Source organism: Papio anubis, chromosome 4 (assembly GCF_008728515.1).
Source record: "Papio anubis isolate 15944 chromosome 4, Panubis1.0, whole genome shotgun sequence".
NCBI lineage: Eukaryota > Metazoa > Chordata > Mammalia > Primates > Cercopithecidae > Papio > Papio anubis.
Window position 1 is genome coordinate 84,530,085 of NC_044979.1, and position 27,981 is coordinate 84,558,065.

A 27,981-nucleotide genomic window follows, 5' to 3' on the forward strand; every position below is an offset into this window, starting at 1 on the left:
TACTTAGAGCAGTGGTTGTTAATTTTCTGTGGATCACGGATACTTGAAGAATTTGATGACAGGTGTGAACCATCTGCCCTGATATAAACACATGATATGTATGTGCAGAATTATGGCTAAAATTTCAGGAGTTTTACAGTCTTGAAATCTATGAATAGTGCCCAGGACTGTGTAAGTCCAGGTCAGAAGTTCTGACTATAGCTGTATTTGCAATCTGAGAAATTAACAAAGCTCTTAGGTGGAATTCATCATACATGACAGACTTTAGATGTAGATTGTCTTTTATTTCTTATCCAAAAAGTTAGTCAATACTAGAATTTATCATGCTAGATTACAATTTTAAACTGTGTTTTCATATATCCACATGAAATCCACATAAAACAAAATAATGAATCTTTTCATTTAAAACTGAGAAGACAGACACATTTTACCATCACTGTATATTTCTGGACGTGATATACAGAGTTGTATTCAGGTAATGTTATGCATCACAAAATTAGAGTTGCTTACATCTGATGAGTGGGTTTTTAACCCTCAGAACCTAGTTAATGCATACTCCTGCCTCAGGCAAATTGACATTGCTGTATCCTGAATGTGTTGGCATTTGACCTATGGGAAGCTAACTTGCTGTTAGTGAGAGGAACATCTGTATTCGCATCCTACAACACATTATTTTCACATTTACTGCTTTCTTCTCTTTCATTTATCTTAATACATGACCAAAAAATTGACAAATCTTTGTTTCGTAATGCAAATTATTGTACCTGAAGCCAAATCCAATCTATTATTAATTCAACACATAGGATGAACTGAGAAAGGATTTTATGGCATCTAATTAGGCATATTTTTAAAGAAAAAATAATATTAAATATAGATGCTAGTAAAGCTAAGTATCAGATTTGAACTTCAATTTTCTTCAAAGATTTTCTCTGGAAAGGAACATATGTTCATAATTATATACTTTATTGTGTCAAAATTGTAGAAAATTAATGACAAAATGTGAAGAAACCTGTAACTTGCATTATAGCCTGCAGTGTAAGGACAATGGTCTCCAATTTACATGACTCAACTTATGATTTTCGTAGTTTACAATGGTGTGAAAGCAGTGCACACTCAGCAAAAACTATACTTCAGGTTTTGAATTTTGACCCTTTCCCAGGCTAGACACATGTGGTGCAATATTCTTGTGATGCCAGGCAGCATCAGTCAACCTCAGCTCCCAGCCATGCTATCTTGAGGATAAACAACTGATAGTCTGTAGTGTACTGTGTTTCCAGATAGTTTTGCCCAACTGTAGGCTAATGCAAGTGTTCTGAGCACATTTAAGATAGGCTAGGTGATATGGTTTGGTTGTGTCCCTACCTAAATCTCATCTTGAATTGTAGCTCCCATAATTCGCATGTGTCCTGGGAGGGATCCAGTGAGAGGTAATTGAATCATAAAGGTGGTTTTTTCCTTTGCTGTTCTCCTGTTAGTGAGGGGAGTTTCCCTGCACACACTCTTGCCTGCTGCCATGTAAGATGTTCCTTTGCTATTCCTTCACCTTCTGCCATGATCGTGAGACCTCCCCAGCCATATGGAACTGTGAGTCCATTAAACCTCTTTCTTTTATAATTTACCCAGTCTCAGGTATATCTTTATTAGCAATGTGAGAATAGGCTAATACACTAGGCTAAGCCATGATGCTCATATGATGTTAGGTATATTGTATTAGTCTGTTTTCACACTGCTCTTAAGAAATACTGAAGACTGGGTAATTTATAAAGGAAAGAGGTTTAATTGACTCATAGTTCCACATGGCTTGGAAGAAACTTACAGTCATGGTGGAAAGGTGAAGGGGAAGCAAGGACCTTTGTCACAGGGTGGCAGGAGAGACAGAAAAGGGGAAACTGCCAAACACTGTTAAACCTCCAGATCTCATGAGAACTCACTATCATGAGAACAGCATGGGAGAAACCACCCACATGATCCATTCGCCCCCCCCATCAGGTTCCTACTTGATACATGGGGATTATGGGGATTACAATTTGAGATGAGATTTGAGTGGGGGCACAGAGCCAAACCATATCATATACTAAATGCATTTTTGACATGATATTTTCTTTTTTTAATTTTTATTTTTAAAGATAATTCATTTTCTTTGGAGCAGTTCTAGGTTCACAGCAAGATTGTGCAGAACATATAGAGAGTTCCCATATACTCCCTACCCCTATATATGCACAGTACCCCCACCATCAAAACCTTATACCAGAGTGGTACATTTATTATAATTGATGGACCTACACTGACACTTAATTATCACCCCAAATCCCGAGTTTTCATTAAAGTTCACTCTTGGTGTTGCACATTCTGTGGGTTTTGATAACTGTATAATGACAGGTATTCACTTTTATAGTATCATACAGAATAATTTCACTGCTTTAAAAATCCTCTGTGCTCCACCAACTCATCCATATTTTTTTAGGGTTATTTTATGAATCAAATGAGATACAGGTAAAGTATTTATCACAAGACCTGGCCCATAGAAAGTGCCCACTAACAATAGGCAACATTAGCATTAATCGTCAGCTTGAGTTGACTGGTGAGGGCTAAAAGTAAATGGTTGCAAAAGAAATAAAGAAAAAATACAAAAGGTGTTTTCTGTGTGTGTGTGTGTGTGTGTATGAACAAAGATAGTTTATGTAAATACACACACAGATATAACGAAAAAGAGGTAACACAGAAAACACTAGGACAAAGTTACTGACTACAGGTGGGAGACAGAGAAAAAAAGCTAAGTGCAAAGAATCAAGCCTTTTATGTTAGTTTTTACTCAATGAGATGCAGCCCAAATGTGATTAGACATGCAAGATAATTTATTAGGGAAAACGCTTGTGAGGGAAAAGTAGGTAGGCACAGGAAGAGCCTGAGAGAGCCCTCAGACCATCATGCAGATCCGATTTCTGTGAAAGAGAAAGAGAAAGAAGTTCTGGACAATGGTGCTGTGTTTTTGTTGTTGTTGTTGTTGTTTTTCAAGTTCTAGGATACATGTGCAGAAGGTGCAGGTTTGTTACATAGGTATACATGTGCTATGGTGGTTTGCTGCAATCATCAACTCATCATCTACGTTAGGTATTTCTACTAATGCTATCTCTCCCCTAGCCCCCTATCCCTCTGACAGTCCCTGGTGTGTGATGTTCCCCTCCCTGTGTCCATGCGTTCTCATTGTTCAACTCCTAAATATGAGTGAGAACACGTGGTGTTTGATTTTTCTGTTCCTGAGTTAGTTTGCTGAGAATCATGGTTTCCAGCTTCATCCATGTCCCTGCAAAGGACATGAACTCATCCTTTTTCATGGCTGCATAGAATTCCATGGTGTCTATGTGCTATATTTTCTTTATCCAGTCTATTATTGATGGACATTTGGGTTGGTTTCAAGTCTTTGCTATTGTGAACAGTGCTGCAGTAAACATACGTGTGCATGTGTGCTTATGGTAGAATGATTTATAATACTTTGAGTATATACCCAGTAGTGGGATTGCTGGGTCAAATGGTATTTCTGGTTCTATATCCTTGAGGAATCACCACACTGTCTTCCACAATGGTTGAACTAATATACACTCTCACCAATTTTGTAAAAGTGTTCCTATTTCTCCACATCGTCTCCAGCATCTGTTGTTTCCTGACTATTTAATGATCGCCATTCTAATTGGCATGAGATGGTATCTCATTGTGGTTTTGATTTGCATTTCTCTAATAACCAGTGATAATTATCTGTTTTCATATGTTTGTTGGCCGCATAAATGTCTTCTTTTGAGAAGTGTCTGTTCATATCCTTTGTCTACTTTTTGATGTGGTTGTTTGTTTTTTTCTAGTAAATTCGTTTAAGTTCCTTGTGGCTTCTGAATATCAGCCCTATGTCAGATGGGTAGATTGCAAAAATTTTATCCCATTCTGTAAAATTATGTAAATACACACATCTGTCTGGAAAGAACTATCTGATGATAGTTTATTTTGCTCTGCAGAAGCTCTTTTGTTTAATTAGATCCCATTTGTCAATTTTGACTTTTGTTGCCATTGCTTTTGGTGTTTTAGTCATGAAGTCTTTGTCCATGCTTAGTCGCTGAATGGTATTGCCTAGGTTTTCTTCTAGGGTTTTTATGGTTTTAGGTCTTATGTTTAAGTCTTTAATCCACCTTGAGTTAATTTTTGTATAAGTGGTAAGGAAGGGGTCCAGTTTCGGTTTTCTGCATATGACTAGCCAGCTTTCCCAACACCATACATTAAATAGGGAGTCCTTTCCCCATTGCTTGTTTTTGTCAGGTTTGTCAAAGATCAGGTGGTTGTAGATGTGTGGCATTATTTCTGAGGCTTTTATTCTGTTCCATTGTTCTATATATGCTGTTTTGGTTACCATAGCCTTGTAATATAGTTGAAGTTAGGTAGCGTGATGCCTCCAGCTTTGTTCTTTTTACTTACAATTGTCTTGGCTATAGGGGCTCTTTTTGTTTCCGTATGAAATTTAGTTTTTTCTAATTCTGTGAAGAAAGTCAGTGGTAGCTTGGTGGGGATAGCATTGAATCTATAAATTACTTTAGGCAGTATGACCATTTTCATGATATTGTTTCTTCCTATCCATGAGCATGAAATGTTTTTCCACTTGTTTGTGTCCCTCTTATTTTCTTGAGCAGCACTTTGTAGTTATTCTTAAAGAGGTCCTTCCCTTCCCTTGTGATTTTTAAAACATAATTTCAACTTTTATTTTAGAATCAGGGAGGGCATGTGGATGTTTGTTACATGGGTATATTGCATGAAGCTGAAGTTTAGGATAAAAATGATCCTGTCACCCAGGTAGTGAACATAGTACTCCATTGTTTTTCAACTCTTGTCCCTGATCATCTCTCCATGTTCTAGTAGTCTCCAATGTCTACTGTTGCCATGTTTGTCCATGGGTACCCAATGTTTAGCTCTTATTATAAGTGAGAACACATGGTATTTGGTTTTCTGTTCCTGAGTTAATTCAGTTAGGATAATCACCTCCAGCTGCATATATATTGCTGCAAATGACATGAATACTGTATAGTATTCTTTGGTATATATATACCACATTTTCTTGATCCAGTCCACCACTGATGGGCACCTAGGTTGATTCCATGTCTTGGCTAGTGTGAATAGTGCTACAATGAACATATGAGTGCAAGTGTCTTTTTGGTAGAATCATTTATTTTCTTTTGGATATATACCCAGTAATGAGATTGCTGGGTTGATTGGTATCCTGTTTTAAGTTCTTTGAGACATCTCCAAGCTGCTTTCCACAGTGGATGAACTAATTTACATTCCCACCAGCAGTATATAAGCAAGCATTCCCTTTTCTCAGCAGTCTCAACAGCTTCTGTTGCTTTTTGACTTTTTAATTATAGCCATTCTGATTGGTGTGAAATAGTATCTCATTGTGATTTTCATTTTCATTTCTCTGATGATTAGTGATGTTGAGTATTTTTTCATGTTTGTTGGCAGCTTATATGTTTTCTTTTGAGAAGTGTTTGTTCATGTCTTTTGCCCATTTTTAAATGGGGTTTACTTGTTTTTTGCTTGTTGAATTATTTTGGTTCCTTATATATTCAAAATATTAGAACTCTGTCAGATGCATAATTTGTGAATATTTTCTCCCATCCTGTAGGTTGTCTATCTACTCCCATCCTGTAGGCTGATAGTTTCTTTTGCTAGGCAGAAGCTCTTTAGTTTAATTAAGTCCCACTTGATAATTTTTGCTTTTGTTGCCATCACGTTTGAGGACTTAGTCATAAATTCTTTCCCAAGCTGATGTTTCCTAGATTTTCTTCTAGGATTCTTATAGTTTTAAATTTTATATTAACATTACTTAGCAATGAGGGAGAGCACAATTTCAGCACCTACTGCTGAGGTGTTTTCCACAGTTCTGGCTGTGGAGGCTCCTACTTCACTCCAGAGAAGGCACTCCAATCTCTGGCATGAGACTAAAATGCCTCCATGGCCATGCTGCCAGGTCTCCAAAGAATGACTGACTTTGTGTGCACCTGGATTTAAAATGGCATCCTGCTCTTGGTCCCAAGTCTGGGAGAATGTCTTCAGTTTTTCCCAGTGTCTTTCTCCTTCAGCACCTCCAAGTCTCCAAGGCAGTTCCAGTGCTCAGGAGAAACAACATGCTCTTCCTTGGTCTAGATTGCTCAGATCCCCAGTGGAAATGTGAGTCACAGAGGGAGACTCTCTGCCCCTCTCACCTACCTGGGCTTCAGTTATGTTTATCAGCCAGGTGCTACCAAGGGAGCTGTTTGCCAACAACCCCAGGACCTGGGGTGTCCTTCCTGGTTCTGATTGATTCCTTTTTTCCTTCTTGAATTAAAACTCACATAGTTTATCTTTGTGTACTATCCTGCTACTTCCAAGTGGCTGAGGCACGCTACTTCTAATCTGCCATCTTGGGAGTGGGTAGAGGGGGGCACTATATTTTAAATTTACAATGGGTCTATGGTGAACTTGACCTCATCATAAGTTGAGTAGCACATGTACATCACTTGTGACAACAAGTAGCTGACAAGTGAAAGAAACACATGGCAAGGTACCACCTTAATAAATATCTTTACATCCTTTGACTTGGCTGCTACTTGCTTTTTGATATCTTAATCATTATTAGAAATGTGTATAACAGAAAGAATTACAGATGATGATTTCTTAAAGTAATAGGTACTAAACATAAATTATATTTATATTTGTTAATCTATACTCTTATCTACTCACCTTGTTTTAGGGGCTCACATACTTTCTTAGAAAACATATAAATAGTATAAATGGCTATTTTTTCAAACATTTTAGCTCTAGAAAGATTTATTCAAGTTTATCCATTGAATCTGCCAATCCACATCTGTTGTCCTTCTTTAGTCTTACTAATTATCCAATTAATTATTACCTTGATTATTGAATCAATGAAATCTGGCAAATATTTCCACTTTCCCCTTTCTGGGAGCAAGGTGGGAGTATATCTCCTGTCCATTTTATGGAGTGGATAAGGCCACAAGTCTACATTTGATCAATAAGGTGTTAGGAAACATGATGTGGGTAATTTCAAGTCTGGAATATTTAATTGCCTACATGAGATTCACTGGAATTCTCTTTCCTTCTTGCACACTGAATGACAAAATTCAAATTAACGGCCACTGTGTCATCTTGGATCCTTGAATAAATACAGAAACAGAGCTCCGCAACCCCTGCAAAGAATTTGGAACATGATAGAGAATAATCCTTTGTGGATTTAAGTCATTGTTATTTTGGGGCTTTTTGTTACCTTGGTGTAACGCTTCCTAACCATGTTTAAAACATGCACTAATGTGTCTTTTCAAATACAGTTGCTCCACTTCCAAATTATTCTTCAGAAAGGAACCACATTTTTGTTTGTTTCTATTTGTGAAACAGTAACTGTTTTATTGAATAAAAATGACAGAAAGATGCCATCATAAAGTAAATAAAATTTTAAAATTTGTCTTACATTTATTCCATAGAGTTAGTTCTTTGCCAAAAATAAAATCTGAGTTCAGTAATTAAAATGCTAGTCTCATCAAAGCTCTGAATCTAATTTAAAGTTGAGGTTACTTCCCTGCCTTAGCTATTGCCTGATGCAAGAATAAAGCTCATGAAAAAGAAAGGGATGGGACAACTTCTTCACTCATTTCTCACCTAAGACTTCTTTTCTCCTGCTCTATCTTGGCTTTCCATATTCTCTGACTCCTCCAATTTGGAACAAGCGGTAGAAGAGGTAAGACGAGAAGGGATAGTTCTTCCTTGATTGGTACCATGGTAGACAACTCCCACTAGTATTTTCTACTTTCTCCATATTTTAAATTCATTTTCTGATGGGCCCATGCTTTCATTCTTTCATTTTTCTGAGATTTCTCCCAATCGTTTACATACAACCAGTCCCCTGACACACTCAAGTGCATGTTTTGAGTTTCTCCTTATCCCCTGGGCATCTGCCAATTTAATTCTCATTTCCTCTGCTGAGGTCCCCTTGCCCTTCCTGAAAGATCTAAGACAGTCACAAAGCCACTCATGCTCTCCTCTTCTCTTCTCTCCTGATCTCTCTCTTTAGCCCACATGCTGAATTTCACCCTGGCAAACTCAGGGTCCACAACACTTCCACGAACTGCAATTCCCTACTCTACTATGAGTAGCTCCCCACCCTTTACTTGCTCATACGTGACTCATACTTGATGACCCACAAAGCAGTGGATTCTAAGACCTCCAAGCGAGACATTAAACTTCCTCTTTTGACTTTGGGTTAGGAGGGGTTACCCCACTGGGAGGAAAGAAGTGGACCTGACAGCATATCTTTCTCCAGAGGCACCTCTTAAAAACCTTTCCCCTCTCCCCATGGGTACTCTTCCATACTTTTGGTTTGATAGAGTGCTTTAACAGTCCTCAAACCGGTTCTGCATTAGCATCTCTCTTTGCAATGTTCCTCAGCTGAAATTTCCATTAGAATCATTTACAAACAGAAATCAAGTCTTGCCAACTCCACCTGTCTCATATACCCTCACCACCACCACCCCCCCCCCCACACACATTCTGATAAAAAGTCTTCAGAGACTTCATTTGAATTTAGGATTAAAATCTAATTAAATCCTACATGATCTAAATTCTGCCTGTCTTAACAACCCTTTGGTATGATAATAAGAGCTAGTCGCATGAGTCTTCTATTCTCGTATGAAAGAACTCTCTTTCTGTAGAGCAGGGTTTCTCAATCTCAATACTATTGACATTGATTGGACAAGTACCTCTTTGTTATAAGGCACGGTCCTGTGCATTGTAGGATGTTTAGCAGTATCCCTGGCCTCTATCAACTATATGTGATTACTACCCCCAATCTTGTCGTGACAATCAAAAATGCCTCCAGATATTGCCAAATGTCTCCTGAGGAGGGCACAGATTGTCCATCTGTTGCCTTAGAAACTTCATATGTGATATTCCCTCTGTCTCAAAGTCTATCTTGCTCATTCTCTACCTAAAAAATTCCTACTCATCTTTATCCCTGAATGATTTCCCAAAACTAAGTCAGTTCTTCTGGTGATAAAGCATCTTATACATTACTTTTCCTTTGTAGTTACACAGGTGTTTTACAACCCTCCCTCTCTCCGCCTCCCACAGAGATACTTTTGGAGCATTGGTTTATGGCATATGCCACATACCCCAGCCACTACAACAGCATTAGGCCTTTATAATGCAGCTGAAGTTCGAGGAAACACCCAGACCTCATTGGAGAACCTTCCAGGCAGTGTAACTGTTTTAATTTTCTCTTTTCTCTTTTAGATATGTCATTGGCTGAATCAAAAGCCTTCGCTGATGTTTCTTTTGTAAGTGGAATGGATGAAACTGAGTGAGAGATAATAATAAGAGCTAATGTATTGAACATGTACTATGTGCTTTACATAAAATAACACATTCAGTCCTTACAATGAATTAGCACTAGCTAGCTTCATCTTACAAAAGACAAAATCACAACTCAGAGAGAATAAAGTATTCGTTTCAGATCAGGTATTGGCTTCATAGATCTGCCTTCATTCTTCATAACTGCTGTTCCCTCTGCTGGGAATTTTCTTCCCCCAATTAACCACATGCCTTTCCTCCTCACCTTCCAGGTCTCTCTTCAAATGTCACCTTCTCGGGTAGGATTTCTTGAGTGCTCTATTTTAAGTTATAAATAGATGCCTCATGCTGGCATTTCCTGCCTTGCTTTCTTCCATAGCACTTCCTGCCATCTGAAATGCTGCTGGTTTACTTTGATTGCCTCTCTCCTCTGAAAGACTGGAAGTTCCTCGAGGGCAATGATTTTGTTGCAAGGCTAAATCCTCAGTACCTGAAACATACTTCATACTTGGTAAGTTCACCATAAACATTTGTTGAATAAATGATGAGTAAATTTCAGTGCTCAATATAAAGGTCTTAGTATTTGAACTAGGCATACAGTCTTGGGGTGAAATGTTGGTTCAAACTTGTTTCAAGAATGCTTTCATTTTAGTTTTCTATAAACAAGACTGTGCAAATTGTAAGACTGTAATCCAGGGTACATACAGATAATCCAGGGGTCAAGAGAGTGGAAGTGACTCTTTCCTACCTCAATAGTTTATTTCTATAGAGGAGGACCCTGAGGCAGAAAGCAGGTAGACAACCTGCTTTCACTTGTATTGGCCACCTGTCAGCCAGGGTTGAGTTTGACCTGGGCTGGAGCACCCACAGAAGCTGTGGCCAAAATTAGACTGGGCCAAGAGAATTTTTCATGGTGCACCAAAATCACCTGCTGTGATAATCTACCTTGGTAACATTTTATATTTCTCAAAACTCGCCTTAATTTATATAAGTAGCTTAAATCCATCATGCTGTTTTTAAAATACATTTTCTATCCTTCTTGTCTGAAAAATTATAGAAACAGATGTATACTCTTATCACAAAAATAACCTTACACCAGATGAAAATTTTACCAACTCATGCCCCCAAAATTAACAAAGTTACTAACTATGCAATTTTTCATTTTATATTAAATCATAGGAATATTTTTCCTCTCTCCCTAAACCTATTAAAAGTCCAGTACTTTGTAGCAGAGATGACATTGAATGATTCACAAATTAATGAAACCGTTGTTACAGTGCTTTAAATTTTAGGAACCAGAATTATAAAAACCTTATAAAACCATGACTCCCCCCAGCCCCTTCAGCAGCACATGTGTTGCTTGTTTGAATACTAAACCTGTGCAAAGCCATTTTATGAACACTTTGTGCTAAATAACTTCCCTAGGATGAGTAAGGGTGCCTAGATATTTCCACAGAGGCAGATTAGTGACATTCAAATTGTAATCTTATTCCTCGAAGCAGAAGTAAGCTTTCTATAAATGACTGAACTTGAAAGGGCAATTTTGCTGACAGTGAGAGTCTGAGTTTCAGTCCCTAAAGCCAGGGGCAAGTTTTTCAAGAGACCCATAATGCAAGGCCATCTTGTGGACTATGTAACTTCAGCTAATTTCTTTTAAGTGTGAGTACAATTGTCTCTGTATTTTACATGTTTAAGTGATATGATGTGACAGCATCTGGGTTATAGGACGGGGGATTCTGAACCATGAGAACCCCTAAATTTGAGACCGTTTTGTGTCGTGATATTCTGAGCTCTGTCTCAAGGGATTTTATCCTGTGACCCATAGTGCAGAATTGTTTCCTGATTAGGCTGCTTCAAAGCTAAAAGGGACTAAAATAGGGCTGAGCAGCCAGCCAGCCAGATGTACCTTTTTAAAATCTATCTCTAAACTTGTAGAGAACTCTAACAATGGTTTCATTAATTTAACAATCACTCAATGTCATATCTATTATAATGTACTAAGCTCTTAAGAAAGAAAAAAGAAAATTGTTTTATTCCCATGATTTAATTTAAAATGAAAAATTGCATTGATAGTAGTCTTGTTAAACTTTTTTGATTTGCTTTATGATTTAAAGTATGGACTTTCTTTTCTTGAGGGCCATGCTTCTGTCTTCTATTTTAAAACTTCTAAATAACCATTCTTATCTTTTAGGACAGGTATGAAAACACTTGATAAGTGATTTTAACAAAAACATATACTGTGTACTTGTAATTTGGTGGCAAATGCAGCCAAAAAGGTTGCATATTGAAACAGTGTATATGCAAACCATATACCTAGCTAGGCCCTCAATATGCCTGTGGGAACAATGAAATACCCTGACTGACACCCATTGCTCACCATGTACCTTACTTTGGCTAGATCACTTTCCTGGATCCCTGGGATCTTCCTGGGATTCTTGCCAAATCCAGTTTCCAGTTCCCAGGGTAAGTTATACTCCTTTTGCCCAGTTCTTCACAGTCATGGTTTGGGATTGTCCCACAGAAGAGTCTTTGTGGTCAATATAATACTGTCCCTTTCTTATCAAAGGAGAGCTCCTTTGATAATGTCCTAAAACTTCTGTCTTTCTAATCCACAAAGGATTTTTCCTAGGTTCAGAATTTTCTGGATCTGCTAACCTACTAAAATCCCCCTGTGATTCTGGAGTATAGTAGAAACATCAGAGTTACTTAGTCAGACATTCTTGAAATAGATTAGACTTTACAGGGGGTGACTGAGCCAAAAGTGTTACATTTTGTAACCACGAAAATGAAAGACTTCCACTGAAAGCAGGACATATTGGAAGACAAATGCATTTGATTCTAGGCTCATGGGGTCCCTTTTTTTCGGCTACTAATTTTGAAGTTGACCTCTTTATGAACATTGATTCTCTTTGGAGATCCAGTTGTTTCAAGGGGAAGAGAAAAGGATATTCTAATCCATTTGCCCACATAAACAGAGTCAAAAAGCACAGTAATATTAATTTCTTGGTTTTGAATATTCATTTCTTAGTTTGAAAAGTGTATCATGATTATGTAAGATGCTACCTTTAGGGAAAAATAGATAAAATGGATGCAGTTTATCTATGTAACATCTTCGTAAACTTTCTGTAAATCTAGTTACTCCAAAATAAAAAAAAAAATTTAAAAAAATCTGTGGATGATAGAAGGGGACCCCAGTGATTCAAAACGTCACTTAAATCCCAGAGAATGATACAATCAATATTTGTAGAGGATAGAAAGTGATCCGACGCCTCTCCTAGATACATTGATAATTAATTTGCATTAGAGACTGACATCAAATACCTCAACCTATGTATGTTTCTGTGTAAAACACTCAGAACTAGAAGGAGGTTTGCAGCAGGACATATACTGAAAACTTAAAATTCAAAATGTACAAAAAGTCCCTTATCTTAAATCAACAGTGTACTTGAAAATATTTACCTACTCATTTTCTTCAGGCTTCCTTTATACTAGATGATTATGCAAATAGAATTTAAAAGGGAAAAAACAATCTATGTTTTTGCTCTTGTCCATTATAAATATTTACGCATTTTGGTGAAGTAGGAAAGTGGTTGTTAGCAAAACTGATTTGGATGGATAGGAGGAAATTTTGATTAAAAATAAAGTAAAGCATAATGAGATTGGGGAAAATGTCATCTGAGGAAAAAAAACTCATTTTTTTTTTTCAGTTTTTACCAACATCCTTTTTTGAGAGTACTGCAGACAATTATGTCACATACACATTTTTAAGACTTTTTCCCATTACAGTAGACTTCTTCATTTTCTAAATTTGCTATTTGTAAATGGAATTCATTTCTCTGGCTTCATTTTCTTGTCTCATTATGCTGAATTCAGCGAGTGTTTGTTTTGAAACCCTCTTTAAATAAGAGCTCCCATTTCTTTTCATCATCTGTAAGTTCTTAACCATGTACAAAATCATTTTTGTTGAACCAACTTTCCAGTTCACGCACCACTGCTACTAGAAATTCTAGGATGAAATCCATCATTAGGCGACTCAAAGAAATTATGGAGTGTCTTTTTTTTTTTTTTTTCCACTTTCTGTTTCTTGCCAGTTATTGAGAAATTTGGTGATTCAGAGAATAAGGAAAGAGAGTGGGGAGTGCTCTGACTAGTGTCTAGTAACCCCCTAGTGGATGACTTCAGCTGGCTTTAAGTAATTGCTTTTTTTTTTTTTTTTTTTTTTTTTTTTTGAGATGGAGTCTTACTCTGTCACCTAGGCTGGAGTGCAGTGGCACGATCTCGGCTCACTGCAACCTCCGCCACTCGGGTTCGAGTAATTCTCCTGTCTCAGCCTCCTGAATAGCTGGGATTACAGGCACATGCCACCATGCCCAGCTAATTTTTTGTATTTTCAGTAGAGATGGGGTTTCGCTGTGTTAGCCAGGATGGTCTCGATCTCCTGACCTCGTGTGATCTGCCCGCCTCGGCCTCCCAAAGTGCTGGGATTACATGTGTGAGCCACCTTAAGCACTTGCTTTTAATACAATAATTCCTCTTCTAAATTAACTGTGAGGCTGCAATCAGGAATTGGTTTTGGTAATTGTAAAGTCCAGCTGAAGTGCTAGTGGAAACTCTATACTGATAAGCGCTTGGCAATTATACTTATGTCCCCATTGAATTGATCCAATACATGTTGCATACTTAGCTATATCCAAAACTGGCAGAAATTTGTCTTCAGTGATTAAAACAGTTATCACTGCCCAGCCCTAAAAGATTTATAAACACTGTATACATTTAGAAATCCCTTGTCAATCTAAAACAAAACAAAACAACAACAACAAAAAAGATAATGGCAGCATGTTTTTAATTATGCCTAATTGAAAAAGGAGTAAAATCATTTGGAAGTTAGGTGAAGAAAAGGGGATGAAAAGTCTGATAATCAGTGGTTATGCTAAAGAAAATAAAATTCTTCTTAATGTAAGTTTTATAAACAATACCACAGTGCTTTAAAAATACAGTTAAATAATCATACTGTTTTACTGTTTTGGCAAAAGTTCCCTTTAGCATAGAAAATAAATATCACTCATATTGTTTTCATTTTGCTTTATGTGTTCAAATGGGATATACACCAGCTCTGCACATCATCCCAATATATAATTATGTGGTTAATTATCACAACATAGTGTTATTCTTATTAACTTTAAATATTTTATTTTGTGATTATTAGAAAACAAATTTAAAAATAAGGAGTATTCATTGCTTTCATCACACATTGATTAAATATATTTTTCTGAGGGTCTGTTGAGTACAAAGAATTATGCTGTAATAGTATATATTTTTTCCAATTTTTCTTTCTAACTTGATTTCTTATTTCCTTAGCAATCAAAGCATATGGACTGTATTTTAATTCTACAGACATTGTGTTAGGCAGAACAACTACCAATACCCAATCCCTGAAATTTGTGATTATGTTTTGGTACATGGCAAAAGGAACTATGCAGATGTAATTAAGGTTAAGAACTTTAAAATAGGAAGATTAAGTCCAACAAATTCTTCAAAGTAAAGAACTACTACATGCAGAAGATATGTATTGACCGGGGCACCCTGTAGTTGGAAGGAAGGCTCCTCATGGTGTGTGATGGAGCTGTGGGTGGGAAAATAAGAGAGAAGGCCATTGGCTGAGAGCTCAGGGGCTCGTTCTCTCTGTGCTGTCATCTCTAGGTGAGAAACTCCAGTGTTGAAACCTGGCCTTCAATGTTGTCATAATAAGGTGGAGCCTCTTTTATTTAATTCCAATAAGCAAGTATGTCAGTGTGATTTAAAATTTTTAAAATATATTGGAATGTACTATGTGGACCTCCATTTGTACTTTTGCTCCAGGTCCTGACAATTTCAGGTGTAGGCCTGAGATGATAATTTGAAGAACGAGCTTATTGAATGCTTACTCAATGTCCTCTGTGTGTTGGATATCATGCAAACAGCTTGGCATGTACTATTTTTTTTTTAATTCAGATAATTCTTTGAGGTAGGAATAATGTGTATACACATTTTAGAGATGAGTAAATGACATTACAGGAGTAGAGTGATCTTACTAACGAATCTTACTAACGGAAAGCATTCCTGTGAAATCTGTTGACTAAAGGGAGGGTAGAAATAGTTGTCTTCCCCAATTTCCTCTTGTTTTGTTTATTTTCTTTAGAGATGACCAGGCTGGAGTGCAGTGGCTATCCACAGGCATGATCATAGTGAACTGCAGCCTTGCATTGCTGGGCTCAAGTGCATCCACCTGCCTCAGCTTCTCCAGCAGCTGGAACTACAGGTGTAGGCCACTGTGCTCAGCTTCCTCCTGTTTCTTGCCACACTCTAATCAAAAATCACAAAAGTTTTCTTAAACTATATTGGTCCCAGAGGAATAGTAATGATATTTGCTACAGTTTCAGTTTCCATCTGTACTTAAGGAGGAATAGCACCCAAACTCAGAGCTCTAGTTCTTGATTCTGCAAAGTTTTTATCATAATAAAATATTTTTGTTTTGTGAGTATGACTTCTTTCTGGAGTCTGAGGTATGCATCGGACATGAATTCAAGTTCCTTTGTATTTACACAAAACAATTAAGTCTAAACTACAAATAGTTTTTGTTTCAGGTTTCACCTCTGATAGGCTGGTAGCAGCTTTCTGAATAGTCCTGTCAGGAGGGACCAAGGAGTTGCATGTAGATGCAGTAGGAAAGAGCACAATTAGAAGAGGAGACTGGGGATATGCCTGCCATGAATTTCTTATCCATAATAAGTAGAGCCGAGCCCTTGTGCACAGATACGTTGTGGCATTTTTTTTGTCCACCAAAGGATTATTCAACAAGCCACATACAACCTATAGAGAGGAAGATTCCTCTCTATTCACTCAAATACGTAGTTTTTTTGCATTTCCCATTATCTGTTGCTCATAATCTTTTCAGTGCTTACATATGTGCATGCCTATACACACACATACACAAAACACACATACACACACACACACACATATCCTTAAGTTCGTAAAACTATAGTTTGCCTTATGGAAGGAAAACACTTGATCCTATTCACAGGGGTAATCTTTAGACATTGCTATTGATAGGTATAACCAGCTTAGAAAATTTACTGATTTATTAAGGACCAGAATAGCAACTCATAGGAAATTGAACATTTGGAGAACCCAACAGATAACTTTTAAGAGAGGAGTATTTATGATATGAAGGAACATAAAGCTTATGTTTTTACTCCCTTGGGTTTCCTTTTGTAATTCTAGATTGGGGAGAAATAACAGAGAGTGCTTGAAGAATAGATGTGACTAGGACAATATCTCTGAATCTCTGAATGGCCCATGGTGGTGACCCTCAGCCAGAGTGAACTGTGCAGCAGCAATGGTGCCCAGTGGACAGCAACAGTGGAACAGAGGGTGAGGAAGGGGCCAGAAGGGATCCTTTAGGAAATTAAGAAAAGGATAAAAATATGATAAAAATGTGGTGTCCAGGCAAGAAATGGGATAACCTCATCCCTGTTTTTACTGACAATATGGTAATATTTTGACAGTTTTGAATAAGAACTTCCTTCTCCTTTTCTTTTGGAGTACACTGTGGTAGTGAAAGACCTGTGGTAAAAAACAAGGTTCAACTGGAATACTGCTTTTTATTTTTCTATTTTCAGTAAGATCTCCTGTTTAAAATGGATTGTTTTACTCTCAGGAAAGAACATCTGAGGAGATCACAGGGTCTCTAAATATCATTTCTTGTCTCTCCACATCTTTTTTGGGGGAACTGATGCCTGGTTATATCTGAGGTAGACCAGTTCCTAAAGCAATACCTAAGAAATTCAGTGTTTCCTAGGTAAACTTGACTTGCATCAAATGATATTTAGAATCAATTTTAAACTTGTAGAGTATTTCAATCAATTATGATCATATTTTGCAGCATATATCATAAAGTCCAAATCATTTTAGCTTAAAGAAAACAGAGGTCTATTATTTTTTCACTTAGAATAAATCAGGAGGTGTGTAGTCTTATATGTTGGCTGTCCAGTGACATCAGGGGCCCAGATTCCTGTCTTTCTGCTCTGCCATCTTCAATGTGTGGTTTCTAACCTCATGATCCAAAGTGGTTACTTTGGCTCCAGCCCACATATCAATGTACCAGGCCAGTAGAATGAAGAAACTAACGAGAACAAAAGGAGGCTCCTTCCTAACTGAGTCACCTTTCTTTAAGCATTTGTCCTGAAGGTCTCACACAATATTTTTGCATATGTCTTATAGACCAAAACTTAGTTATGTGGCCACACAAAATTTCAGAAGAGGCTGGAAGGTGTTATCTTTTAGCTGAATGCATTATCATCCTGGAATTAAAATCTGGGTTCTAATGGTAAGGGAGAAAGAGAGCGTGGCTATTAAGCGGTGTCATTTGGCATAGCCTGTCAACAGACGACATGTTAATTGGCATTCATACTGATGTTTTAATAAAGCATGTAGTGTGCTTATGAGGAACAAGATTGACTGTACTTTGGTCATCATTAATCATGGACTGAAAGGCTTTTGAAGATGAGGTACGTACCGACCAGCATTCAGTAACAACACACTTAGTCATTCCTACCTTAATTTTAGGCACATGATACCAAATGTTAGCATATTTGAGGAACAGTCCAATCTAATTTAATTTATGTAAGTAAATTTTTAGATAAGACAATGATAAATTTGAAAATCAGTGTGGTTTAATGATCGGTTAGTTAAACATATATCAAATAAATAACTTTTTCTACCTTAGCATTTTTAAAATTCTGGACCTAAAATTATTATGTAATATTTAGGGCAAGGATTGGCAAAATACAGCTTACAGACCAAGTTTGTTTTGACTTCCTTTTTTGTAAATAAAGTTTTTTTGAAACACAGTTACTCTCATATGTTTACGTATTTTTAGTGGCTGCTTTCACTCTGTATCAGCAGAACCTAGTAGTTGCATTAGACACCCCCACCACTAAACCCAACGTGTTTATTATCTGGATTCATACAGACAATGTTTGCTTATCCCTGGCATAGGCAAAACAAAATACAGGACACAGTGAATTTCCCTCATATTTAGAAGTTAGGGCCCACAGAACTCACCTGAAAAGTTGCTTAATAGTTATTTAATTATATAGCAGATTAATCAGTTTTTAACTTGACTCTGATGTTCCTAAAGAATGGCAAATTCCTTCCTAACACAGACTAAAGCTTTACCTCAGTGGTTCTCAACCGGGGTCAATTGTGTCTGCCAGAGACATCTGGTAATATGTAGAGACCTTTTTAGTTGTCAGAAGTTGGGGTTGGGAGGTGACTGCCACTGGCATTCAATGGGTGGAGGTCAGGGGTGCTGCTAAACATCCTACAATGCACAGGACTGCCACTCAACACAAGGAACTATCTGGCACAAAAGTCACTAGTGCTAAGACTGAGAAACTCTATGGTAAGTGAGAACTCCATAAGACTGAATAGGTAGTTGTCAATAATCAAAAGGAGAAATCACTTTCCTTAAAGGTAAAATAATTGTGGCATTCTTTCTTGGTGGTGGAGATTTTGCTGTATTCCTTCCTTGTTTTTATTCTCTAAATGAAAACACCATTTTTACCTGAATTAGTAGCTCAAAGTTTATCATTAATAACTTCAAATGGGCTGACGCAGTGTTTCACACACAATGTCACGCATGCTGTATGCTAACTCCTGAGTTGTGTTCTGAGAGAGAAAAATGAATTCCATGGACAAAAGAACTAGAGGAAGAACACTCACAATATCATCATCTTGGAGGTTCACTGTTTACCTCCTGGATATTAATGGCACTCAGAACACTGGTGGTGAAGAAACCTAGGAACTCTAGAGATGTGAAACCTGATGAGGCTGCTATTTGTAGACTAGTTCCAGGGAAGATGTACTAGGTCAGAGGAGAAGCAATCATGGCAGAATCTTGTGTTTCATGGATGACTTATTCAAACATGATTCTCAGAGTGAAAAATAAAATAATTCCTAAGTATATGAGTTTGGAGATTACTAGCTTTTGCAGAGGTTAATACGTTTAATTATAGCAAGTGTTTTTACCCACTTTTTTCTGTGTGTAATAAACCACGTTGGCAATCACAGATCCCTTCTCAAATTAATGTGATTAAATACATAAAGCAAAATTTTTAGGGTATCAAAGGAAATAAATTGTATTGAAGTGTAATTAACAAAACATAAAAATAAATTGGTGATATATGAATTTAAGTATCTCTTTATTATCACATTAAATAATAAGAGCTAGCAGTAGGTCTCCTAACTACCATACTTTTAAAATAGTAGTGAGGGGGGCGCCCAAGATGGCCGAATAGGAACAACTCCAGCCTCCAGTTCCCAGTGCAAGTGACACAGCAGATGGGTGATTTCTGCATTTTCAACTGAGGTACCGGGTTCATCTCACTGGGGCATGTCGGACAGTTGGTGCTGGTCCATGGGTGCAGCCCGACCAGTGAGAGCTGAAGCAGGGTGAGGCATCGTCTCACCTGGGAAGTGCAAGGGGGTAGGGAATTCCTTTTCCTAGCCGAGGGAAATTGAGACACACAACACCTGGAAAATCAGGTAACTCCCACCCTAATACTGCACTTTACCAAGGGTCTTAGCAAACGGCACAGCAGGAGATTATATCCCACACCAGGCCCGGAGGGTCCCATGCCCACGGAAGCTCCCTTATTGCTAGCACAGCAGTCTGAGATCTAACTGCAAGGCAGGGGTAAGGCTGGGGGAGGGGCACCCACCATTGCTGAGGCTTAAGTAGGTAAATAAAGCCACCAGGAAGCTCGAATTGGGTGGAGCCCGCCGCAGCTCAAGGAGGCCTGCCTCTGTAGACTCCACCTCTGGGGACAGGGCATAGCTAAACAAAAAGCAGAAACCTCTGCAGATGTAAAAGTCCCTGTCTGATAGCTTTGAAGAGAGCAGTGGTTCTCCCAGCACAGAGGTTGAGATCTGAGAATGGAAAGACTGCCTGCTCAAGTGGGTCCCTGACCCCTGAGTAGCCTAACTGGGAGACATCCCCTACTAGGTGTAGACCATCACCTCACACCTCACATGGCTGGGTACACCCCTGAGACGAAGCTTTCAGAGCAAGAATCAAACAGCAACACTCACTGTTCAACAATATTCTACTCTTCTGCAGCCTCTGCTGCTGATACCCAAGCAAACTCCAACAGACCTGTAGCTGAGGGTCCTGACTGTTAGAAGGAAAACTAACAAACAGAAGGGACACCACACCAAAACCCCATCAGTACATCACCATCATCAAAGACCAAAGGCAGATAAAACCATAAAGATGGGGAAAAAGCAGTGCAGAAAAGCTGGAAATTCAAAAAATCAGAGCACATCTCCCCTTCCAAAGGAACGCAGCTCATCGCCAGCAATGGAACAAAGCTGGACGGAGAATGACTTTGACAAGTTGAGAGAAGAAGGCTTCAGTCAATCAAACTTCTCAGAGCTAAAGGTGGAACTACTTAACCAGCACAAAGAAACTAAAAACCTTGAAAAAAGAAAGGATGATTGGATAACTAGAATAATCAATGCAGAGAAGGACTTAAAAGAACTGACAGAGATGAAAACCATGACACGAGAACTACGTGACAAATGCACAAGCTTCAGTAACCGACTCGATCAACTGGAGTAAAGAGTATCAGTAATTGAAGATCAAATGAATGAAATGAAGTGAGAAGTGTAGAGAAAAAAGAGTAAAAAAAAATGAACAAAGCCTCCAAGAAATACGGGATTATGTGAAAAGACCAAATCTATGTCTGATTGGTGTGCGAGAAAGTGACGGGGAAAATGGAACCAAGTTGGAAAACACTCTGCAGGATAGCATCCAGGAGAACTTCCCCAACTTAGTAAGGCAGGCCAACATTCAAATTCAGGAAATACAGAGAATGCCACAAAGATACTCCTCGAGAAGAGCAACTCCAAGACACATACTTGTCAGAGTCACCAAAGTTGAAATGAAGGAAAACATGTTAAGGGCAGCCAGAGAGAAAGGTCGGGTTACCCACAAAGAGAAGCCCATCAGACTAACAGCAGATCTCTTGGCAGAAACTCTACAAGCCAGAAGAGAGTGGGGCCAATATTTAACATTCTTGAAGAAAAGAATTTTCAACCCAGAATTTCATATCCAGCCAAACTAAGTTTCATAAGTGAAAGAGAAATAAAATTCTTTACAGACAAGCAAATGCTTAAGAGATTTTGTCACCACCAGGCCTGCCCTACAAGAGATCATAAAGGAAGCACTAAACATGGAAGGGAACAACAGGTACCAGCCATTGCAAAAACATGCCAAAATGTGAAGTCTATCGATGCTAGGAAGAAACTGCATCAACTAATGAGCAAAACAACTAGCTAATTTCATAATGACAGGATCAAGTTCACACATAACAATATTAACCTTAAATGTAAATGGACTAAATGGTCCAATTAAAAGACATAGACTGGAAAATTGGATAAAGAGTCAAAACCCATCAGTTTACTATATTCAGGAGACCCATCTCACATGCAGAGACACACATAGACCCAAAATAAAGGAATGGAGGAAGATCTACCAAGCAAATGGAAAACAACAACAACAAAAAAGCAGGGGTTGCAGTCCTAGTCTCTGATAAAACAGACTTTAAACCATCAAAGATCAAAAGAGACAAGGCCATTACATAATGATAAAGTGATCAATTCAACAAGAAGAGCTAACTATCCTAAATATATATGCAACCAATACAGGAGCACCCAGATTCATAAAGCATGTCCTTAGAGACTTACAAAGAGACTTAGACTCCCGTACAATAATAATGGGAGACTTTAACAACCCGCTGTCAACATTAGAAAAATCAACAAGACAGAAAGTTAACAAGGATATCCAGGAACTGAACTCAACTCTGCACCAAGCGGACCTAATAGATATCTACAGAACTCTCCACCCCAAAGCAACAGAATATACATTCTTCTCAGCACCACATCACACTTATTCCAAAATTGACCACATAGTTGGAAGTAAAGCACTCTTCAGCAAATGTAAAAGAACAGAAATTATAACAAACTATCTCTCAGACCACAGTGCAGTCAAACTCAGGACTAAGAAACTCAATCAAAACTACTCAACTACATGGAAACTGAACAACCTGCTCCTGAATGACTACTGGGTACATAACGAAATGAAGGCAGAAATAAAGACGTTCTTTGAAACCAATGAGAACAAAGATGCAACATACCAGAATCTCTGGGACACATTTAAAGCAGTGTGTAGAGGGAAATTTATAGCACTAAATGCCCACAAGAGAAAGCAGGAAAGATCTAAAATTGATGCCCTAACATCACAATTAAAAGAACTAGAGAAGCAAGAGCAAACACATTCAAAAGCTAGCAGAAGGCAAGAAATAACTAAGATCAGAGCAGAACTGAAGGAGATAGAGACAAAAAAACCCTCCAAAACATCAGTGAATCCAGGAGCTGTTTTTTTGAAAAGATCAACAAAATTGATAGACCACTAGCAAGACTAATAAAGAAGAAAAGAGAGAAGAATCAAATAGATGCAATAAAGAATGATAAAGGGGATATCACCACTAACCCCACAGAAATACAAACCACCATCAGAGAATACTATAAACACGTCTATGCAAATAAACTAGAAAACCTAGAAGAAATGGATAATTTCCTGGACACTTACACTCTCCCAAGACTAAACCAGGAAGAAGTTGAATCCCTGAATAGACCAATAGCAGGCTCTGAAATTGAGGCAATAATTAATAGCCTACAAACCAAAAAAAGTCCAGGACCAGATGGATTCACAGCCGAATTCTACCAGAGGTACAAGGAAGAGTTGGTACCATTCCTTCTGAAACGATCCCAATCAATAGAAAAAGAGGGAATCCTCCCTAACTCATTTTACGAGGCCAACATCATCCTGATACCAAAGCCTGGCAGAGATGCAACAGAAAAAGAGAATTTTAGACCAATATCCCTGATGAACATCTATGCAATAATCCTTAATAAAATACTGGCAAACCGAATCCAGCAGCACATCAAAAAGCTTATCCACCATGATCTAGTGGGCTTCATCCCTGGGATGCAAGGCTGGTTCATCATACACAAATCAATAAACGTAATCCAGCATATAAACAGAACCAAAGACAAAAAACACATGATTATCTCAATAGATGCAGAGAAGGCCTCTGACAAAATTCAACAGTCCTTCATGCTAAAAACTTTCAATAAACTAGGTATTGATGGAACGTATCTCAAAATAATAAGAGCTATTTATGACAAACCCACAGCCAATATCATACTGAATGAGCAAAAACTGGAAGCATTCCCTTTGAAAACTGGCACAAGACAGGGATGCCCTCTCTCACCACTCCTATTCAACATAATGTTGGAAGTTCTGGCTAGGGCAATCAGGCCTAGCCTGAAATAAAGGGTATTCAGTTAGGAAAAGAAGAAGTCAAATTGTCCCTGTTTGCAGATAACGTGATTGTATATTTAGAAAACCCCTCATCTCAGCCCAAAATCTCCTTCAGCTGATAAGCAACTTCAGCAGTGTCTCAGGATATAAAATCAATGTGCAAAAATCACAAGCATTCTTATACACCAGTAACAGACAAACAGCGAGCCAAATCACAATAGCTTCAAAGAGAATAAAATACCTAGGAATCCAACTTACAAGGGATGTAAAGGACCTCTTCAAGGAGAACTACAAACCACTGCTCAGTGAAATAAAGGAGGACACAAACAAATGGATGAACATTCCATGCTCATGGATAGAAAGAATCAATATTGTGAAAATGGCCATACTGCCCAAGGTTATTTACAGATTCAATGCCATCCCCATTAAGCTACCAATGACTTTCTTCACAGAATTGGAAAAAAACTGCTTTAAAGTTCATATGGAACCAAAAAAGACACCACATTGCCAAGACAATCCTAAGCCAAAAGAACGAAGCTGGAGGCATCACACTACCTGACTTCAAACTATACTACAAGACTACAGTAACCAAAACAGCATGGTACTGGTACCAAAACAGAGATACAGACCAATGGAACAGAACAGAGCCCTCAGAAATAACACCACCCATCTACAACCATCTGATCTTTGACAAACCTGAGAAAAACAAGAAATGGGGAAAGGATTCCCTATTTAATAAATGGTGCTGGGAAAATTGGCTAGCCATAAGTAGAAAGCTGAAACTGGATCCTTTCCTTACTCCTTATACAAAAATTAATTCAAGATGGATTATAGACTTAAATGTTAGACCTAAAACCATAAAAACCCTAGAAGAAAACCTAGGTAATACCATTCAGGACATAGGCATGGGCAAGGACTTCATGTCTAAATCACCAAAAGCAATGGTAACAAAATCCAAAATTGACAAATGAGATCTAAGTAAACTAAAGAGTTTCTGCACAGCAAAAGAAACTACCATCAGAGTGAACAGGCAACCTACAGAATGGGAGAAAATTTTTGCAATCTACTCATCTGACAAAGAGCTAATATCCAGAACCTACGAAGAACTCAAACAAATTTACAAGAAAAAAAAACCCATCAAAAAGTGGGCAATGTATATGAACAGACAATTCTCAAAAGAAGACATTCATACAGCCAACAGACACATGAAAAAATGCTCATCATCTCTCGCCATCAGAGAAATGCAAATCAAAACCACAATGAGATACCATCTCACACCAGTTAGAATGATGATCATTAAAAAATTAGGAAACAACAGGTGCTGGATGAGTTCGTGTCCTTTGTAGGGACATGGATGCACCTGGAAACCATCATTCTCAGCAAACTATCGCAAGAACAGAAATCCAAACACTGTGTGTTCTCACTCATAGGTGGGAATTGAACAATGAGATCACTTGGACACAGGAAGGGGAACATCACACACCAGGGCCTATTGTGGGGAAGGGGTAGTGGGGAGGGGTAGAATTAGGAGATATACCTAATGTAAATGATGAGTTAATGGGTGCAGTACACCAACATGGCACATGTATACATATGTAACAAACTTGCACGTTGTGCACATGTACCCTAGAACTTAAAGTATAATAATAAAAAAAAAATTCTGAAAGAAAAACATAAAATAGTAGTGAGTATAAAGAATATTTCAAGACAGCTTCAGTATCTGTGATGTGATATGAAAACATCTGGCTGGACGCGGTGGCTCACGCCTGTAATCCCAGCACTTTGGGAGGCCGAGACGGGCGAATCACGAGGTCAGGAGATCGAGACCATTCTGGCTGACACGGTGAAACCCCGTCTCTACTTTAAAAATACAAAAAACTAGCTGGGCGAGGTGGCGGGCGCCTGTAGTCCCAGCTACTCGGGAGGCTGAGGCAGGAGAATGGCGTGAACCCGGGAGGCGGAGCTTGCAGTGAGCTGAGATCCAGCCACTGCACTCCAGCCTGGGCGGCAGAGCGAGACTCTGTCTCAAAAAAAAAAAAAAAAAAAAGAAAACATCTGTCATTTTTTGGGGGGACAAAGTCACAAGTACTGATAATATTACTATAGCTTGTTGCCTTCATTCAAGTGTAAGAAAATGCTAAATTTCAGTGAAGTGAAAACTAAGGTTTAAACCATCGTAGAGCCTTTAAAATGTTATGTTACTTGTGAATTTCCAAAAGTAAGGGTTGTGGGACTTGTTTGAACTTATTTGAATATAGAAACTTTAATATATTTTGAAAAGATAATTTCACATGCCATGTGGGAAATGTTGCCTTGAGCTAGTGCTGTACGCCTGGAAGCTTCTAATGTAATGATGCGGTATTGCATTTATAATCATTGTTTTAAGCTAGCGTTTTCAAATCCAGTTCAGCTCCATGATAACAGCTGTTGTTTTCTTTACTGATGTATTTCACTTTCAGATATGATTTTTAAAAAATTTCTTTGAACTTCATACTTTTTCTTAGCAAGTATCTCCATTTAAATTCTCAGAATGAAAATAAAAATGAGTTGTCTCACACCTCCACACTTAGAAAATCTAGGCTGCCTGTGGCCCTTTGCCCTAACATGTGACTCCTGCATCACGTATGTATAACTCTCTTCTTATTAAGCAACCTCATTCATCAAGAAAGACCTGTGGTGATAAGGTAATTTTTGCCACAGGAATATGACACAACCATGTGCCAGTTGCTGAAATAGTTGCACAGATTTTAGTGAAATGCAAGAGATGAGTGAGTAAGAAAGTGAAAATTGTCAGCCCATAAATTACCGCTGCCCTCAGTCTACAGTAATTACAGTGAAGCTGTAGATAACTCTCCCTCCGATGATCTCTAGCAAAATGGTCTTTTAAGTTTATCAGCATATTCAGGAACAACTCTCTGGGGAGGCTTGGCCTCTTCTAAATGATCAAATATTCTGAGGGTGGGTTGCAGAAGGACAAAAGATGAGGAAAAAGGAAAGAGAAACATTATTTACATCAATTAAAGTAGTTTTTAAGTTTATTCTTTTAAAATTATCTAGTAGAAGCCTTCTTTCTCAGTTATGATTTCTTTAAATGATACTTGTTATTTTAATGACTGTTAAAATAGTTAAAATATTAAGTACTAAATGGTACTTGCTATTTTTATTAATAGATGTCTAAAGCAGGCAGGGAGCTAATTATTGTGAAAGTACAATATATGTGAGACTCATGTAAAACAGTTTTGTTTGTTTGTTTTGATTATTTATTTATTTAAAGACAGGATCTCGGCTGGGCACGGTGGCTCATGCCTGTAATCCCAGCACTTTGTGAGGCCGAGGTGGGCGGGTCATGAGGTCAGGAGATGAAGACCAGCCTGACCAACATGGAAAAACTCTGTCTCTACTAAAAATACAAAAATTAGCCAGGCACGGTGGCGTGTGCCTGTAATCCCAGTTCCTCAGGAGGTTGAGGCAGGAGAATCGCTTGAACCAGGGAGTCAGAGGTTGCAATGAACCGAGACTACACCATTGCATACCAGCCTGGTGACAGAGTGAGACTCCGTCTCAACAACAACAACAACAACAACAGCAACAAAGACAGGTTCTCATTCTGTTGCCCAGGCTGGAGTGCAATGGTGTAATCTAGGTTCACTGAAGCCTCAATTTCCTGGGCTCAAGCAATCCTCCCACCTAAGCCTTCAGAGTAGCTGGGAGTATAGGTCTGTGCCAACATGCTCAGATTGTTTTGTTTGTTTTCTGTAGAGACAGGGTCTCACTATGCTGCCCAGCCTGGTCTTGAATTACTGGGCTTAGGAGATCTTCCCGCCTCAGCCTCCCAAAGTGCTGAGATTACAGGTGTGAGCCATCATGCCTAGCCTCATGTAAAACAGTTTAGAGCTATAAACTTAAATGATGGGTTGCCATTCTTGTTACTTTTTTTCCTTTTTTACATTTTTATTGTCTCAGTAATCTTATAAGGTGTGGAGTCTACTATTATTCCCGTTTTATAGGTTAGTACAGGTATCATCAGTTGAAATGTCCTTTTTTTTTTTGAGACAGAGTTTCACTCTGTCGCCCAGGCTGGAGTGCAGTGGCGCCATCTTGGCTCACTGCAACCTCTCTCCCCAGGTTCAAGAGATTCTCCTGCCTCAGCCTCCCAAGTAGCTAGGATTACAGGCACC

The 27,981-nt window shown here is 38.3% G+C and overlaps 1 protein-coding gene and 1 long non-coding RNA gene across 14 annotated transcripts in view; one reads left to right on the plus strand and one right to left on the minus strand.

Annotated features, from left to right (window-relative positions):
* Positions 1-27,981, minus strand: part of DGKB (diacylglycerol kinase beta) — an 808,853-nt gene that overhangs the window by 207,587 nt on the left and 573,285 nt on the right. The gene's annotated exons all lie outside the window — the stretch shown is intronic.
* Positions 1-27,981, plus strand: part of LOC103883032 — a 99,664-nt gene that overhangs the window by 39,745 nt on the left and 31,938 nt on the right. For both annotated transcript variants that reach the window (XR_002520725.2, XR_002520726.2), the window contains exons 2-3: positions 9,755-9,886; positions 11,774-11,838. This is a non-coding gene — a long non-coding RNA (uncharacterized LOC103883032). The remainder of the gene's footprint in view (positions 1-9,754; positions 9,887-11,773; positions 11,839-27,981) is intronic.